The following is an 11,513-nucleotide window of genomic DNA, read 5'->3' as shown; positions in this document are numbered from 1 at the left end:
GAACATGTGACCTGCCCTCTGGAGAAGGACAGCATTGCGAGCTTCCACCAGCATCATTACAGTATGCTACAGCAGTGCACAGATTATGAAGCAAGAGAGAAAACGAAACAGACAGATCTACATTTACTTCAGAAGCTGGAGTTATCAACATTCCTTGACATAATAAAGGCCATATATGACAAGTCCATTTCCTCTAAGATCAGGAACAAGACAAGGATTCCCTTATTCAAGAAGGTTTTGGAAGTCCTAGCCACAGCAATCAGAGAAGAAGAAATGAGAGGGATTCATATTGGAAAAGTGAAGTAAAACTATCACTATTTGCAGGTAACCTGACACTATGCATACATTACCAGAAAACTACTAAAGCTCATCAATGAATTTGGTAAAGTTGCAGGATACAAAATTATGAAAGCTGTTGCATTTCTCTAACAATGAAATATCATAAATTAAGGAAACAGTCCCATTTACCACTGCACCAAAGACAAAATACCTAGGAATAAACCTACCTAAGGAAGCAAAGACCTGTAGGCCAAAAATAATGAGATCCTGATGAAAGAAAATGAACACAGAAACATGCAAAAATATAGCATGTTCTTGGACTGGAATAATCAATAGTTAAAATGTCCATACCACCCAAGGCAACCTACAAATTCAGTGCAATCTCTTATCAAATAACCAATTGCATTTTTCATAGAACCAGAACAAAAAATGTTTAAATTCATATGGAAACAATCCTAAATAGCCAAAACAATCTTGAGAAAAAAGAACAGTAGAAGTTCAAACCCACTCATAACTTCACATCCTACTACAGAATACAGTCATCAAAACAGCACAGTACTGACACAAAAAGACATGGAGCAATAGAACAAGCTAGAAAGACCAGAGAGAAACCCATGCACTTACTGTCAATGAATCTATGAGGCAAATGGACTTCCTTGGCAGTCCAGTGGTTAAGACTCTACAATTCCACTGCAGAGGGTATGGATTCAATCCCTGGTTGGGGACCTAAGATCCTGGATGCCATGCAGTGAGACTAAAAAATAAAATATGCTTCCCAGGTGGATCTAGTGGTAAAGAACCTGCCTGCCAATGCAAGAGACTTAAAGAGACACGGGTTCAGTCCCCAGGTCAGGAAGATCCACTGGAGGAAGGCATGGCAACTCACTCTACTATTCTTGCCTGGAGAATCCCATGGACAGAGGAGCCTGGTGGGATACAGTCCATAGAGTTGCAAAGAATCAGATGTGACTGAAGCTACTTAGCATGGATGCATATATATATATATATATATATGTATGTATATATATGTATGTAAGGCGAGGATATACAGTGGAGAAAAGACAGTCTCTTCACTAAGTAGTGATGCAAATACCTGACAGCTAAATTTAAAAGAGTGAAATTAGAACTTTCTCTAACATCATATACAAAATAAACTCAAAATGGATTAAAGACCTAAATGTAAGACTGGATACTATAAAATCCCTAGAGGAAAACATAGGAATAACACTGATATAAATTGCAGCAATAGCTCTTTTGGCTTCCCCTCTTAGAGTAATGGAAACAGAAGTAAAAATAAACAGATGGAAACTAAACTTAAAGGTTTAGAAAGAAAGTTAGTCACTCTGTCATGTCTGCCTCTTTGTGACCCCATAGTCTGTCCATCTAGTCAAGGCTGTGATTTTGCCAGTAGCCACGTATGGATGTGAGAGTTGGACTATAAAGAAAGCTGAGTGCTGAAGAATTGATGCTTTGGAACTGTGGTGTTGGAGACGACTCTTTAGAGTCCCTTGGACAGCAAGGAGATCCAACCAGTCCATCCTAAAGGAAATGAGTCCTGAATATTCATTGGAAGGACTGATGCTGAAGCTGAAACTCCAATACTTTGGCCACCTGATGCAAAGAACTGACTCATTTGAAAAGACCCTGATGGTGGGAAAGACTGAGGGCAGGAGGAGAAGGGGCTGACAGAGGATGAGATGGTTGGATGGCATCACAAGCTCAATGGACATGAGTTTGAGTAAACTCCAGGAGTTGGTGATGGACAGGGAGGCCTGGCATGCTGCATTCCATTGAGTCACAAAGAGACATGACTGAACTGAAGTCTGTAGCCCACCAGGATCTTCTATCCATGGAATTCTCGAGGCAAGAATGCTGGAGTGGGTTGCCATTTCATTCTCCAGGTTAAAAGCTTTAGTATAGCAAAAGAAACCTTGAACAAAATGAATAGGCTGTCCAGCCTATGGATTGAGAGAAAACATTTGCAAACAAGTGACATATAGGGATTAATTTCAAAAATATGCAAACAGCTCATACAACTCAGTATAAAAGAAAAAAAAGGCCCAATCAAAAAATGGGCAGATTTAAATAGACATTTCTCCAAAGAAGACATACATATGGCAAAGGGCACATGAAAAGATGCTCAACATCACTAGTTATTAATACTAGGGAAATGAAGATCAAAACTATGAGGTATCACATCTCTGATCAGAATGGCCATCATCAAAAATCTACAAACAATAAATGCTGGAGGGTGTGGAGAAAAGGGAACCCTCCTACACTGTTGGTGGGAATGTAAACTGTTGCAGCCACTATGGAGAACAATATGGAGAGTCTTCAGAAAACTAAAAACAGACAATCCCACTCCTGGTCATCTATCCAGATAACACCATGCACCCCTCTGTTCATAGCAGCACTATTCACAATAGCCATATGTCCATCAACAGGTGAGTGGTTAAAGAAAACGTGGTACATGTATACAATGGAACATCACTCAGCCATAAGAATGAAATAATGTCACGTGCAGCAAGGATGGACCTAGAGATTATCATACTAAGTGAAGTAAGAAAGAAAGTCAAATATCATTTCACTTATATGTGAAATCTAAAAAATAAGACAAATGAACACATTTACAAAAGAGAAACAGACTCACAGATGTAGAGAACAAACTTATAGTTACCAAGGGTAAGGATGAGGGGTAGGGATAAATTGGGAGTATGGGATTACCTACTTAAAAGACAGGAAACTATCTAATATCTGTAATCTGTAATAAGAGAATAATCTGAAAAAGAACATAAATGTAACTGAATCACTTTGCTGTACATCTGAAACAATTACAACACTGTAAGTCAACTGTACTTCAAGAATAATTTATCTCCTGCAAAGCATGGTCTCTGGCTAAAGTGGAATCACACTGGAATCAATCACAGGATAGAAACAAGAAATCCCCAGATGTTTGTTAACCAACTCCTTGACATAAACATAGGCTGAAACAGAAACCATATGGAAATAAGGAGCTATTTTGAACTGAATGATACTGTGATTATAACATACCACAATTTGATGACCCCACTAAAGCAGAATTGAGAGGGACACTTGTACTTTATGCATAGACTGGAAAAGAAGGCTTATTGTTACTATTGTTGTTTGGTTGCACTGTGTTACCTGTAACGTCTCAGTTCCCTGACCAGGGACTGAAACCAGGCCCTGGTAGTGAGAGGGCTGAGTCCTGACCACTGAACCAACTGGGAACTCCCAAGAATAAAAGTTTAAAATTCACAGTCTAAGCTTTCATTTTAAGACACTAGAGAGTTAATAGCAAGTTCAATTCAAAACAGGAGAAATAACAAAATAATGAGACCGAAAATGAAGCAGAAAATGAATGAAATACAAACCATCAGTTGGTTCTTTGACAAAAACACAAGAAAATGTTTCTGTTTGTTCATTTGTTTAAAGAGAGACAACAACAAAAAATAAATAAAAAATAAAAACAAATAAAGAGAGACAACACATGACTAATATCAAGTGAGAAAGGGCCACCGTGACAGATCCTACAGACATTCAGTAGATAGTAGAAGGGGTTCAATTTCTGGACAGGATATAGATTGATGTGGCAGACCACAGCTTTAGCTGGTTATAAGAAAAGTAGAAAAAGAACAGATTCACTACAGGAATCATATATACATACAGCCACGGTGGAAAAAAGCATAGAGGTTCCTCAAAAAATTTGAAACAGAATTACATACTTTGGCCACCTGATGCGAAGAGCTGATTCATTGGAAAAGACCCTGATGCTGGGGAAGACTGAAGGCAAGAGGAGAAGGAGGTGACAGAGGATGAGATGGTTGGATGGCATAACTGACTCAATGGACATGAATTTGAACAAACTCTGGGAGATAGTGAAGGATAGGGGAGCCTGGTGTGCTGCAGTCCATGGGGTTGCAAAGAGTTGGACACGACTAAAGTGACTAAATACCAACCAGCAATCCCAATTCTGGGTATTTATCCAAAGGAAATAAAATCAGTTGTATTAAAGAGACACTTGCACCCCATGTTCACTGCAGCACTATTTATAACAGCCGAGACATGGAAACAACCTCAGAAACAAAGAAAATATGATATATATGTTGTGAATACATTATAATCACAACATTAGTTAGTTAGAAATCATTCTTAATTTGCATACAGTAGAAATACACAGATACACATTTTTCAGCCTTAAAAAGAAGGAAGTCTTGCAGTTTGCAACTTGGATGAACTTGGATGACATTGAGTGAAAACACAGAAAGATTAACTACCATCTGATCTCGCTTATGTGTGGGACATAATATTAAAGGTGAGATCACAGAGTTCAGTTCAGTTGCTCAGTCGTGTCCGACTCTGTGACCCCATGAACTGCAGCATGCCAGGCCTCCCTGTCTATCACCAATTCCCGGAGTTCACCCAAACCCATTTCCATCGAGTCAGTGATGCCATCCAGCCATCTCATCCTCTGTCAGCCCCTTCTCCTGCTCTCAATCTTTCAGGGTCTTTTCAAATGAGTCAGCTCTTCGCATGAGGTGGCCAAAGTACTGGAGTTTCAGCTTCAACATCAGTCCTTCCAATGAACACCCAGGCCTGATCTCCTTTAGAATGGACTGGTTGGATCTCCTTGCAGTCCAAGGGACTCTCAAGAGTCTTCTCCAACACCACAGTTCAAAAGCACCAATTCTTCAGCACTCAGCTTTCTTTACAGTCCAACTCTCACATCCATACATGACCACAGGAAAAACCATAGCCTTGACTAGACAGACCTTTGTTGGCAAAGTAATGGCTCTGCTTTTGAATATGCTATCTAGGTTGGTCATAACTTTCCTTCAAAGCAGTAAGCGTCTTAATTTCATGGCTGCAGTCACCATCTGCAGTGATTTTGGAGCCCAGAGAAACAGCCACTGTTTCCACTGTTTCCCCATCTATTTCCCATGAAGTGATGGGACTGGATGCCATGATCTTCGTTTTCTGAATGTTGAGCTTTAAGCCAACTTCTTCATTCCTCTTTCACTTTCACAGAGGCAGACTGTAAAACAGTGATTGCCAAGGGCTGGGCTATGGAAGAGGGAGATGCCGGTCAAATGACACAAACTTTCAGTCATAAAATGAGTAAGTTCCAGGGATCTAAACTACAGCATGACAACTGCCGTTGATGATACTGTATTTTACACTTGAAATTGGCCCAGAAAGTAGATCTCTCATCACACACACACAAAAGTAACCATGTGAATTGGATGTGGTAATTACCTTGACTGTATGCGTCTGTATATTAGATCATCGCATTGTCTACCCTATATTATAATAATTACATATAATTTAAAATATATTGATGAAACATGGATGCTAAGAAATCAAGAGGGACTAGATTCCAGTGAGGAAAGAGCCCCTTCCAGGTGAGTAGCCCCCAGCAGCCTCGGAGGGACTGGGCACTGCTGGGGCCGCGTGGGCTGGCGGAACAGCCCAGACCCCAGAAGGGCTAGAAGCACCGCCCAGGTTGTCTCCTACGGGGATCTTGCCTTGCGCTGGGTGGGGAGTGCGTGGGGGTGAAGAGGCAGAGTGAAAAAAATGTTCTTTTCCTGCTATAATGCAGGCATCGCAGGTCAAGACAGTGAACTGACGTCAGGACGCCTGGACTAGAAACGGAGGCTAACGTGGGGAAATGCAGCCAGCCAGCCAGCTCGACTCCTGTAAGGGACCTGCCCCCTCTGCTGCTCTCTGGTGCAGGTCATCCTCTCACAGTGCGTGGGATGTGATAAAAATTTAGATACACACGAAGAAGGAAAATGTTATCTGAGATGAAGAAGGAACAACAGCTGGTAGGAACAGACCTACAGGGGACCCAGATGTTGAAGTCAGTTGTCAGGGATTTTAAAAATTACTGTAATGAATCTGTTAAAGAATATAGAGGAAAACGGCAGGAGGTTGAAAAGATGGAGGATTTCAACAGAGAAATGGAAACTTAACAAAGAAAGAAACAAAAGGAGGTTCTGGGACTAGACAATACTTAAGATTTAGAGGATGTGGGCAGCATACAGGCAGACACAACAGAAGGGGGATGGATGTCTCTCAAGACAGGTCAAAATTACCCAAATGGAATCCCAGAGGGAAAAATCAGGGGAAACAGGCAGAGTGCAAGAGATCTGTGGGATCACATGAAAGTCCTACATATAGCCAACTGGATTACTGGCGGGGGGGGGGGGGTGGAAATAGAGAACATGAGCAAAACAAGTATCTGGTGAAATAATCACAGGAAATTTCCCCAAACTGATGAAAAATATCAACCCGCAGATCTAAGAAGCTCACCAAATGGTCAGAAGGATAAATAGAAAACTTGTCATACAGATCAATAAAAAGCACACAACCCAATACAAAAATGGGCAGGAAAAAAAGACCTATGACATTTCTCCAAAGACAACATACAGATGGTCAACAAGCACATGAAAAAATGCTCAAGATTTCTAAGCATTCAGTTCAGCTCAGTCGCTCAGTCGTGTCCAACTCTGCGACCCCATGAATTGCAGCACACCAGGCCTCCCTGTCCATCACCAACTCCCAGAGTTCACTCAAACTCACGTCCATCGAGTTGGTGATGCCATCTAGCCATCTCATCCGCTGTCGTCCCCTTCTCCTCCTGCCCCCAATCCCTCCCAGCATCAGAGTCTTTCCCAATGAGTCAACTCTTCGCATGAGGTGGCCAAAGTACTGGAGTTTCAGCTTCAGCATCAGACCTTCCATTGAACACCCAGGACTGATCTCCTTGCAGTCCAAGGGACTCTAAGAGTCTTCTCTAACACCACAGTTCAAAAGCATCAGTTGTTCGGCACTCAGCTTTCTTCACAGTCCAACTCTCACATCCATACATGACCACAGGAAAAACCATAGCCTTGACTAGATGCACCTTTGTTGGCAAAGTAATGTCTCTGCTTTTGAATATGCTATCTAGGTTGGTCATAACTTTCCTTCCAAGGAGTAACTGTCTTTTAATTTCATGGCTGCACTCACCATCTGTAGTGATTTTGGAGCCCAGAAAAATAAACTCAACCACTGTTTCCACATCTATTTCCCATGAAGTGATGGGACCAGATGCCATGATCTTAGTTTTCTGAATGTTGAGCTTTAAGCCAACTTTTTCACTCTTTCACTTTCATCAAGAGGCTTTTAGTTCCTCTTCACTTTCTGCCTTAAAGGTGGTGTCATCTGCATATCTGAGGTGATTGATATTTCTCCCGACAATCTTGATACCAGCTTGTGCTTCCTCCAGCCCAGCGTTAATAAGCAGGGTGACAATATACAGCCTTGACGTACTCCTTTTCCTATTTGAACCAGTCTGTTGGTTCCATGTCCAGTTCTAACTGTTGCTTCCTGACCTGCATACAGGTTTCTCAAGAGGCAGGTCAGGTGGTCCGGTATTCCCATCTCTTTCAGAATTCTCCACAGTTTATTATGATCCACACAGTCAAAGGCTTTGGCATAGTCAATAAAGCAGAAATAGATGTTTTTCTGGAACTCTCTTGCTTTTTCGATGATCTAGCAGACGTTGGCAATTTGATCTCTAGAGAAACCCAAATCAAAACTACAATGAGGTACCATCTCATACTAGTCAGAATAACTATCATGGAAATGTCTACAAATAACAAATGATAAAAAGGGTGTGGGAACCCTCCTATACTGTTTCTGGGAATGCACATTGGTGCAGCCACTGTGGAGAGCAGTTTGGAAGTTTCTTAAAAAGAGAACTTCCCTGGCTGTCTAGTGGTTGGGAATCTACACACCAGTGCAGGGGACACTGGTTCGATCCCTGGGAGGATCAAACATGCCAAGGGGCAGCTAAGCCCAAGCACCACAAGTACCAAGTTCAAGCTCGAGAGCCCATGCTCTACAACCAGAGAATCCACTGCACCACAACCAGAGAGCAGCGCCCACTCCCACAGCTAGAGACACATGCGCAGCCCCACACGGCCAATTAAAACCTGAGACAGGAGCTGCCATTAGATCCAGCAAGTCCACTGCTGGGCATACATCCAGACAAAACTCCAATCTGAAAGGGTACATGTACCCCAGTGATCATAGCAGAACTATATAATAGCCAAGCCATGGAAGCAACCTAAACATCCACTGAGAGAGCAACGGATAAATAAGATGTGGTACAACTGGCTGTACCTGAATACAAAAAAGTTTTTTGTGTTAAAAAAAATAAAGAATAAAGATGCTATAAAAATAAAGATGTGGTACATACATATAGTGGAATACTACTCAGCCATAAAAAGGAATGAAATAATGCCATTTGCAGCAATATGGGTAGACCTAGAGATTATCATAATAATTGAAATAAGTCAGAGAAAGACAAATACTGTAAGATATTACATATACGTGGAATCTAAAATATGACACTGATGAACTTATTTATAAAACAGAAATAGACTCAGGAAACAAACTATGGTCATCAAAGGGGATGGAGACTGATGGAGAAATAAATTAGGAATTTAGGATTAACAGATACACAGTGGTATATATGAAATAGATAACAAGGACCTACAGTATAACACAGGCAACTATATTCAGTATCTTGTAGTAAACTATAATGGAAAAGAATCTGAAAAAGAATACTTATGTTTATATATATATATATATATATATATATATATACACACACATACATATAACTGAATCACTTTGCTGTACATCTGAAACTAACACTAAATCAACTATTCTTTAATAAAAAATAAAACAACAAACCTTACATCTGAATCAAATAAATTTAAAACTAAGATAAAACGCACAAAGGACAAGAAAGGACACATTCCTTTGAAGGAGACAGCGCCCACTCAACTCTCACTGGGAACGATGGAGCAGTATCTTCAAAACGCTGAGGCAACAAAGTCACACCCAAGCCACTTGCCGACCCAAAGTTCCACTCCCACCAAAAATACCTTCTGCTGATGCAGGTGAAATAAAGGTATTATCAGGCCACCAAAAGGTGGGAGAATTTGCTGCCAATGAACTCACACCATGGGCGTTTTATAGGAAGCTCTTCAGGATCTCAGACAGAACCTCTGATAGATCTGCAGGAAGACTGACCATGTGGGTAAACACACAAAACTCTAAAAAATGTGACTGAAAGACTTGACCATATAAAGCAAGTATGACAACAGGGGAATCATGGGCTTATATGTCAGAAGTACAATAAATGGCAAACAGCACAGATACACAGTGGTATATATGAAAGTGGGTGTAAGTGGGAATGGGCCAGCAGCATACAGGTGGTCCTCTGTTCTGCACTTGTTCCCTGTTTATAACAAAAACTGCCCTGTGAACCAATGCCTCTAGGGCTCCACCACCACAGGGCTGGGCTGGCCTCCTCTGCCTGCCCTCCCGACAGCACCATTTCCACTTCCCCATGACACAGATGGCCTCCATCACCCCACTCCCCCATGCCTGGTCCGGCAGAGCTGACCTTCTGAGGCCTCAGGGCTGAAGAGACGCCTAGGACACATGTGGAAGCCTCGGCTCAGGGTTGTTTCACCAGCTTCCAAAAAGGCTGCAATGCCAGATCTTCCGGCCTAGACGATGCTACCACTTTGCCCTCAGGCATGACTAGTCATCACCTTTAAAACCCAGCTGTCTTGCGAGGACATGTCTTGTGGGTGAGTGTCCTCTAACTCACGGTGGAGACTCCAGGCTCTACCTGGAAAAGTTCCCTTCAGCAGCAGTTTTTTTAATTCATTTTTATTTTCAGCGGTCTTGGGTCTTCACTGCCTTGCGAGGGCTTTCTATAGCTGCGGTGCATGGGTGCTTTGCAGCGCAGTGCCTTCTCTTTTGTTGCGGAGCGTGAGCTCCAGGGCGCATAGGCTTCAGCAGTCCCGGCTCCTGGGCTCTAGAGCGCAGGCTTAGTAAGTGTGCTTAGTTTGCAGCACACAGGCTTAGTTGCTCCAGGGCATGTGGGATCTTCCTGGAGCAGGTATGGAACCTGAGTCCCCTGCATTGGCAGGCAGTTTTCTAACCACTGGACAGCCAGGGAAGTGCCAGCAGCAGCTTTAAGTTCCTACTCTGACATTTTTCGCTGACTCTGGTCCAACACTGCCCCCACTGCCATCTCCTGTATCCGTCTCTGGCTACTCACCGCCAGCATTGCCTCTTCACGCCCTGTTCTCCCCAAGCCTTTTCTCTGATCTTCCTTGTGGCCTCACGCACCTTAACAGTTTACTCTTCGTTTCTAAATAAAAATTTCACTTATTTTTACCTTTGCTTCCCAAATCTGATTGGCTGGCTCTGGGTCCGGTTTTTGAGTCTGTCCTTCATGTTTGAATTTCTGATCCCAGGTGGTTTCACACCTTCCACTGCTGGGAGAGTCTCGTCCGTTTCAGGGCCCATGTTACATTCTGGGGAGTCTAGGCCTCCTGGCTGTGGGGGTGGGGGACCTCTACCCACCTTGGCTGGCTGCCCCCAAGGCCCAGCAGGGGTGGGCGGGAGCCAGGCTCCTGGAGGAGCTGCGCACATTATTTCATGGGCAGGACACGGCATGCTGCAGGCCTTCCTCTTGCTGTCAGTGACTTGGGTCCCTGTGAAGCTGCTCCAGGAGCCACTACGATCTTGGTCAGGCCAGAGTCAGAGGGCAGCATGGCCGGATCCTAGTGAGGGCCCACCTCCTGGCCTGCAGATGGCCGCCTTCCTGTTGCGTTCTCCAGAGCAGTGGTCACTCTTCCTCTCTGTATAGGGACCTGGCCCCATCCTGGGGGCCCAATCTCGTAAGACCGACCCAACTGAGGGTTTGGCGCAAACTCTAGGCCCCCAGGAAGGCATTTCCTCAGCCATTCCAGGGCTCCTTGCTTTGCTGTGGGGTTCACTCGAGACCCAGCCATCCAGACACAGCTGAGGCCCTTCTGCTCCTGGAAGGGAATCCGTCTGAGTGGCGGTTTCAAGTGGACTTGCGTAAACTGGGGCAAAGTTCCCCATCCTTTACGTTTGTATTTGTGGCTCCTCTGTTCTCACTGTGATGTAGTTAACTGATTTTCCACTTGCCCCCAATAAACCAACCCGGTTATCTCACTGCAGTTCTCTTACCTTCTTTCCCACCTCCACTTCTCCTGAGCAGGGGGTTGCTACTCCCTGGCTCCCTCCCCACGGCGTGTGCCTCCCTTCCAGACCCCTAGTCGTGCGTGTCCTTTCCCAGACACACCCCTTTGACAGACTGGACACCACGCTGGGAA

The sequence above is a fragment of the Ovis aries genome, chromosome 5 (genome assembly GCF_016772045.2).
Source record: "Ovis aries strain OAR_USU_Benz2616 breed Rambouillet chromosome 5, ARS-UI_Ramb_v3.0, whole genome shotgun sequence".
NCBI classification, from domain to species: domain Eukaryota; kingdom Metazoa; phylum Chordata; class Mammalia; order Artiodactyla; family Bovidae; genus Ovis; species Ovis aries.
Note: the sequence above shows the minus strand (reverse complement) of the source record.